The 7535-nt window shown below is 47.4% G+C and overlaps 1 long non-coding RNA gene across 1 annotated transcript; it reads left to right on the top strand.

Annotated features, from left to right (window-relative positions):
• Positions 1-1598: 1598 nt before the first annotated feature.
• On the top strand, positions 1599-5911 carry LOC120097911 (uncharacterized). The gene is made up of 3 exons (XR_015641189.1): positions 1599-1995; positions 2547-2766; positions 5769-5911. It is a non-coding gene; the product is annotated as an uncharacterized LOC120097911 (long non-coding RNA).
• Positions 5912-7535: the final 1624 nt, after the last annotated feature.

The following is a 7535-nucleotide window of genomic DNA, read 5'->3' as shown; positions in this document are numbered from 1 at the left end:
AGTGTGTGTGACTATTTCACATGTGGCAAGGCCTTAAGTTCTATTCCCAGCACCACAAACGTAAGAGTTAAAATGAAGCACTGGGCTGGGGATATGACTCCATTGGTAGAGTCCTTGAGTAGCATCCATACATCACTGGGTGCAACACCCAGCACCATGTAAAAGCAGGTATGGTGTACATGTCTGTTATCTCAACACTTTCGAGGTAGAGGTGGGAGGCTCAGAGTCAAGGTCAGCATTGGCTATGTACCACATTGGGGGCCAGCCTGGGCTATAGGAGACTATCTTTAAAAAAAAAGTAATAATAATAGTAACACTTAAGAAAAATGGAGGTAGAAAAAGATAGGTAAGCATCATTTATATTTAAACATATTTAAGTAATAGATTGTGTGTGTGTGTGTGTGTGTGTGTGTGTGTGTGTGTGTGTGTGTGTGTGTGGTGTTACTGGTAGTGCTGAGAATTGAACCCAGGACCTTGCACATGCTAGGCGGGGGATCTAACATTAAGCCAAGCAAGCAGCCCCACACTCTTGGTATTCGCCAAAGTCTTGTTGATCTAGGCACATTGCCATGTACCCGTGAAAACAAGAATGTGGGCCAATGGTAGGGTGTATGTCTCCAGGGGCAAAGCCTTGGATTAAAGCCCCAGCACTGAAAATAGAAGAAAAACCTCAGTGTTCACCGTGGTCAAGTTTGCCTTCCAATGAAGGAAGTGCTCTCGGTGCCGACAAAGCCTAGTGGGGGGGAGGGGGGGTTACAGTTAAGAGTCCCCAGGGAGGGCAGGCTGGGACCTCCAGATGGTGTCTGCAATGGGTCCTGAAAGAGGAACAGAATGTAGCCAAGAGGAGCCTAGAAGGCACAATTCAGGTGAAGCCAAACAGGAGAGAGCCATTGTTTACAGTAGAAGATGGACCCCCCAGCCTTCCTGACATGGGGAAGAGTCTACCCCTGAGCCTCAGCCCTAGCCTGAGACATAGCTCAGTCCTGAAAGAGATGGGGGAGCTCAGGTCAGTGAGCAGATCATTTCCCTTTGGGCTCTGTCAGTGTCTGCTCCAACTGTTTCAATGATTGTGACAGTTTGTATACCCTTGGCCCAGGGAGTGGCACTATTAGAAGGTGTGTCCTTGTTGGAGGAAGTGTGTCACTGTGGGGTGGGCTTGGAGACCCTCCTCCTAGCTGCCTGAGGCTGCTCAGTCTGTTCCTGGCTTCCTTCAGGTGAAGATGTAGAACTCAGCTCCTCCTGCACCAGGCCTGCCTGGATGCTGCCGTGCTCCCACCATGATGATAATGGACTGAACCTCTGAACCTGTAAGCCAGCCCCAATTAAATGTTGTCCTTTATAAAAGTTACACTGATCATGGTGTCTGTTCACAGCAATAAGACCCTAACTAAGACAATGACTTCTTGTCATTTGAGACTAGGACCCTGACTTTTACACTCCTAACCCTCCACTGTCCAGATAAAAGCACTTCCTCCAGACACAAAGCCCCCATGGAGCAGCTGTCCTGTCCCCTGCCTGCCCTTACCTAGAGTGGACAGTGGCACTGGATGTGTTCTGTGTTCTCTCCGTCCCCTTGGTCTCCAGAACTCAAACAATCTTGGAATTCGCAGAATTCTACAAAGCACCCATCAAACTGCCATAAACCCATTTTCATTATTAACAAGTGAAGGCAAATTTTTCCGGACCAAAAATCTCAACTCTCTTATCCTGAGAGGTGTGCAGGGGATGGTGGCCTACTATGTCTAAAGATCCCAGGGATGGCGATTGTCGAAAAGGAGCCAGTGAGGACATGAAGAGTCTAATACTCTTCATCCGCAATTCTGAAATTCGAGAAGCTCCTCTAATCATTGTTACATAACTCGCTGGGTGTCAAGGTTTGGCCTGACCTGAATGACAGAAGGCTATTAATAGACTTTATCTCATTCCCTGGCTAGCCTTTGGCTGAAGAAACAGTATGACAGTTGCCCAGTACTGAGAAAGACCCTTCTAGGGATGGTAGGTCTCATTCTGAAACCCATAGGGTCCCGAGGATTCTAGATAAGATTGCCATGGTTACTGCAATCTTACCACAGGTGTATTTGTTGTTTGATTGATTGATTAATTTGGGTTTGTTTGTTTGTTTGTTTAGCTCAGTTTACTTATTTTAATTCTTAGGTTTTTGAGTTGGTTGATTGGTCAATTGGTTGGTGTCTATTGTCTGTTGATTGATTGGTCTCTATATAGCTCAGGATGACCTTGAACTCACTGTATAGTCCATGCTGACCTCAAAGTTTCCCTCACCCGGCCTGAGTGCTGGGATTACAGTCATGCTTCACCCCGTTCAGCTCTGCAGGTGTCTTTAATGAGCATGCTCCCTGGGGCTGTATTTATTCTTAGCTTGTGCTCATTTGAGAGTTTAACCTGGTTATAATCACTGAAAACTCTTTGTAAGGGGCAGATAAAATAACCATGGGCAACGGACGCAAGACAAGTCGGGCAGAGACAGAGGTTGGATCTTGACCTAATTCCCCCCTTTCTCTTGTTATCTTACCTCCTTGGCCCAACAGAGGACAGTCATTTATCGGCAAGGCTAGAGGCAAGAAGAGTCCAGATTGAATTACACTGAAGGGAAGACTCAGAGGTTTGGAATCCTCACCCACTGGACTGGCCCTGCATGCGCCTCCTACATCTCGGGCCTACAGATAGATACTCTAGCTTCACCAGAACTGATGAGAGAGCTGGGTGTGGTGCTGGCTGCTATCATCCAGGATGTAAATTCAAGGCCAGGTTGGTCTACCCATAGGCATTGTCTCAAAAAGTAAAAATAAAAATAGAAGGTTGGTGAAATGGCTCACGGAGTAAAGGTACCCACTCTCGTGTCTGCTAACACACGTTGTTTGATGCCTGGCACCCACATGGTAGAAAAAAAGAAGCAACTCCTGCAAGCCGTCTTCTGACCTGCACATTTGAGCTGAGGAACCCGTGCCTACACACAAACGTGCATCTCCTTTCCACATTAACCTATTTAGGCAATAATTGGAATTTTTTAAATCAGGGGACACTAATATTCCAGACTATGTTCTGCTATTAAAATGATCTATGGCTATGAAGCACTTGCTGGGCATGCACAAGGGCATGGGCTCAATCTCCATGCTGGAAAAGGAACCTAAATGTGAAAGTGAAGTACGATCATCATTTCTCTTCAGGGAAAAGCAAAATCAGCAATAACACTTTACCCAGGCTAAGTTTACCATAAATGAGGCTTGTCTTAGAACACTGGGGTCCAAGGGGAGCTGATTAAAAATCAGTAAGTACTTTATTTTGTGTTTAAGAATTGGTGTTTTCTCTATGAGTTCGAGGTCAGTCTGGTCTACAGAGAGAGAGTGAGAGAAGAAAGGAAGAGAAAGAGAGAGGAGGAGGGAGGGGAGGGGAGGGAGGAGTGGGGAGGGGAGGGAGGAGTGGGGAGGGGAGGAAGGAAAAGGAAAAGGAAGGAAGGGAAGGGAAGGAAGGGAAGGAAAAAAGGGAGAGGGAGGGAGGGAGGGAGGGAGGGAGGGAGGGAGGGAGGAAGAATGTGTCCTTCATTCCACTTCACAAGAAGCACTGAGTGTGTGCCAGGCAGGCCACAGGGGTGACTCAGGAATGGCGCCTCAACCCTAAAGTAAACAAAGATAAAAGAGTTAACAGGAGTTGCAGGACAACGCAAATTAAACCACTGACACCTGAATGGTCTTGGGTAGGTACTAGGAACAGAGTTGTTTTGTCTTTGTGAAGCTAAGATAAATTCAGAAACACTTTATGGAGAAAATAACATCAAAAGCAAATCTAGGAAAGTCGAAACTTGAGCAGAGAAGTGGCTGAGCAGGTTTGCCCTGGTGATCTGATTCAGGTCAAGAACCAACTCCCACAAGTTATCTTGTGATCACTTGCACATCACATCATGATACCAGCATGCCTGTGTGTGTGTGTGTGTGCGCGCACACACACACACACACACACACACACACACACACACACACAAAATGTTTAAAAAAGATATAAAGCAAAAAAATAAAAAGAAATGTGAACAGGGGCTGGCCTGGTGACTCATGCCTGTAATCCCAGCACTTGGAAGGAGGCTGAGGCAGGAAGATCACCAAGGGTCTGAGGAGGCCAGCCTGGGCTATAGTGTGAATTCTACGACAGTTTGAACAGCATAGCAAAGTACTATATCAAAGAAAGGAGGAAAACGAGGGGCAAATGGCTGACCTTCCTCTATTCCCATATTTCTAAAGTTCACTTTGAGTGAGGCATCATGGTTCACATCTGTATCCCAGCAACTTAGGAGGTTCAAAGGATCACAAGATCAAGGCTACCCTGGACCATATAGAGAACTTAAGGTCAGTTTGAGCTATCTCAGACCTTATTTTGCTTTGTTTTTTTTTAAGGCAGCGTCTCTCTATGTTAGTCCTGGCTGTCCTGGGACTTCCTACGCAAACCAGGCTGGTCTAGAACTTACAGAGATCCGTCTACCACTACCAAGTGCTGGGTTAAAAGATATGTACCGCCATGCCCAGCAAGAACCTGTCTTAAAGGGATCAAAATAATAATAACAACAATAAATGAAAATAGCATTCTCTATGGTGAGAGCAGTTCCTGCATTTATCCATATTCTGAGCTCTCAAACAAAACTCACTCTGGCTTTGGCTTCCACATTTACGATTTCCTAAGGGAAGATTCCATTACCCCAGCAGCCTGAATTACAGCCAGGCTGTAACAGAGTGGACAGAAGAAGATTAATTAAGGCCATTGGGTTGGAAAGGACAAATGAATATGACATAACAACATGACAAATGTGGGTGAGCCCAACCCTAATTAGCAATAAAAAAATAATACTTATCTTCGAAAGGCACAAAGCACATATTTCCTGGGACAACTCATTCAAGTTAATCGCCACCTAAACAACCAGGTCAAAGAATTCGTGGGCTACACTGATACCTCCCCTGCTTCCAACGGGTCTTCACTAAACAGTCCTCATGTGAGGCTGGTCTAGGCCTGTGGTGGGAAGAAACGGCCATGGGCCAACAAGGATACCAACATGGCTCCAGGGACACCTTTCCATTCATAAAACTATAGACGTGCAAAAACGTTGGAAGCAAACTAGTATTCTAGCTGCCTGGAAGGTCGAGGAGCTCCTGGCCCTCCTGTCTCCGGCTCCCAAGTGCTGGGATTGCAGGAGTGGAAGAATGCACACAGCTTGGACTGGCTTCCCTGCCCCACCCAAGCCTCAGAACTGAGAAGAGAACCCAGGCCTTTGCTTGTTAGGCAAGCACTGAGATAAAAATCCCCAGCCCTCAGGACAACTTATGTTGATGGGTATTTCCTCCTTCTGGAGACCAGAGGTCTAGCTCAAACAGGGAAACGGAACAGGCCTGTAACTCTGAAAACAGGCCACAGAATCCCTCCTCTCTGAGCTGAGCTACTGCAGGACTCTCAGCTGGATTCTTCTGGGCCTGAACTCAGGGGTGCCCAGAGGGACTTCCACCTCAGGAAGTCCTCAATTGCTTCGTGGCCTGTGAAGAGTAACAGCTCCCCCATCCCCACCCCAATTTGATTCTGCTTTCTTTTCTTTTTCTGTTTTGTTTTTCTTTTCCTGGTTGGTTGGCTGGTTGGCTGGTTGGCTGGTTGGCTGGTTGGCTGGTTGGCTGGTTGGCTGGTTGGCTGGTTGGCTGGTTGGCTGGTTGGCTGGGGGGGGGGGTGTTTGCTTGTTTGTTTGTTTGTTTGTTTGTTTAAGACAAATTCTTATTTCCCAGGTTGGCCTTGAACTCACCATAGAACTGAGAATGACATCGAACTCCTGATGATCCCCTGTTTCAGCTCCCCCCCCCTGTTTCAGCTCACTGGGCTACACCTTTCCTTGCTCCTACCAGTTAATAAAAGTCCCCCAGAGAGTGTTTTCTGCTTTACTTTTTTCCCATAGCACTGCAGTTTCTTAACTAATTATATAAATATATTTCTTACTTCATTCTCTACTATCATGAAAGTTCTCAGTGATAGGGACTGAAATTTGATTTTTGTTTGGAATTTAAAAAAAAAAAAACAAAAAAACGGGGAGGGGTGCGGGATCTCACTGTGTAGCTCAGGCTAGCCTCCAGCTCCTTTGATCCACGTTGTCAGCACCACAAACACCACCACCACCACTGACACACACACACACACACACACACACACACACACACACACCATAGAAGCAGGAGCCAGCACACTCAGACACTCAGCAAGACCTCTGCTTCCGTCCGTCAACACAGTGTGCAGAAGGATGCATGGTGTGTAGCAAGCACTCCGTAAACACTTGAGGTCTGAGTGGGTGAGCAGAGTTCAATGCGTGACTGAAGAAGGAAACCCTGTGGGTTCCCTGTGATTTGTCTGCAGGGTGCTGTGGAGCTGGTTATAGGCCATGCAGGGCCAGCCCACTCACAGTTGACCAAGCACCTACAGTCCTCCTCAAGGAGGTGTCAGGGAGGCCACTTCTCATTGTCCAGAGAGGGAGTGACCCAAAGCTTGTGCTTCAGACACACATAAGAAAAGGGATCACCACACTGGCTGTCTTGCACACGCCTGTAGTCCCAGCACTGAGGCAGAGAGTTGCCAGGACTTCCAGGCATGTATGGACTAAATTTACTCCGTAGGGAGAGACAGAATGAGAGAGAGACTCTAGGAGAGGCTTGGAGGAATGTTCTCTAGCTCTGGAGGAGAGTGTGACTGTAGAGGGTGGAGTGGCTCAACCAGCCTTGTGAGGATGACATTCTTCATCAGCCCACAGATGCTTCAGGGTGTTGGAGAGCTAACTGCTGCTCGACCGGGCCCCATCTGTGTCTCTGTATCTGTGTCTGTTTATTTCTCTCTCTCTCTCTCTCTCTCTCTCTCTCTCTCTCTCTCTCTTTCTCTCTCTCTCTCCTTCTCTCCTTCTCTCCCTCCCTCCCTCCCTCTCTCTGTGTCTCTCTGTCTCTGTCTCTGTCTCTGTCTGTGTGTGTGTGTGTCTATCTCCCCCTCCATTCCCTCTGTGTGTGTGTGTCTCTCTCTGTCTCTCTCTCTCTGCCCCCCCTCCTCTCCCCCTTCCTCTCTTCTTCTCTCCCTCCCCCAACCTCCATTCCCTCTTCTGTTGTCCTCTCTAGATCACCTAGTAGTGTTTCTGGAAAAACTGTGAGGCATCACTAACCACTTAAGGGGTGGTCAAAGTTTGTGGATTCCTTAAGCGCTGTCCCTGCACATAGTTCCCCATCCCTGCCCTATGGTCCCATGTCATAACCACTGGGAACCAACTCCAGGAGTCAAGAAAATGCATGTAAGGCAAGCCAATCTGCCTGTCTCTTCCTTACACAGGTGATCGATCCAGACCAATGAGAGGGTAGAAGTAGAGCTGTACATGTTCATGTGTGAGGGTGCGCGCGCGCACTCGCGCTTGTGTGTGTGTGTGTGTGTTATTGTACTGTATTGGGGCATTTACTGTATTGGGGTTAGCGCGCACACGTGCCTTTCTCAGTAACTTCCCACCTTCTGGGGTTTTTTGGTTGTTTGTT

The sequence above is a fragment of the Rattus norvegicus genome, chromosome 17 (genome assembly GCF_021556685.1).
Source record: "Rattus norvegicus strain SHRSP/BbbUtx chromosome 17, alternate assembly SHRSP_T2T, whole genome shotgun sequence".
Taxonomy (NCBI): Eukaryota; Metazoa; Chordata; class Mammalia; order Rodentia; family Muridae; genus Rattus; species Rattus norvegicus.
Note: the sequence above shows the minus strand (reverse complement) of the source record. Positions and strands in the feature narration are given on the sequence as shown.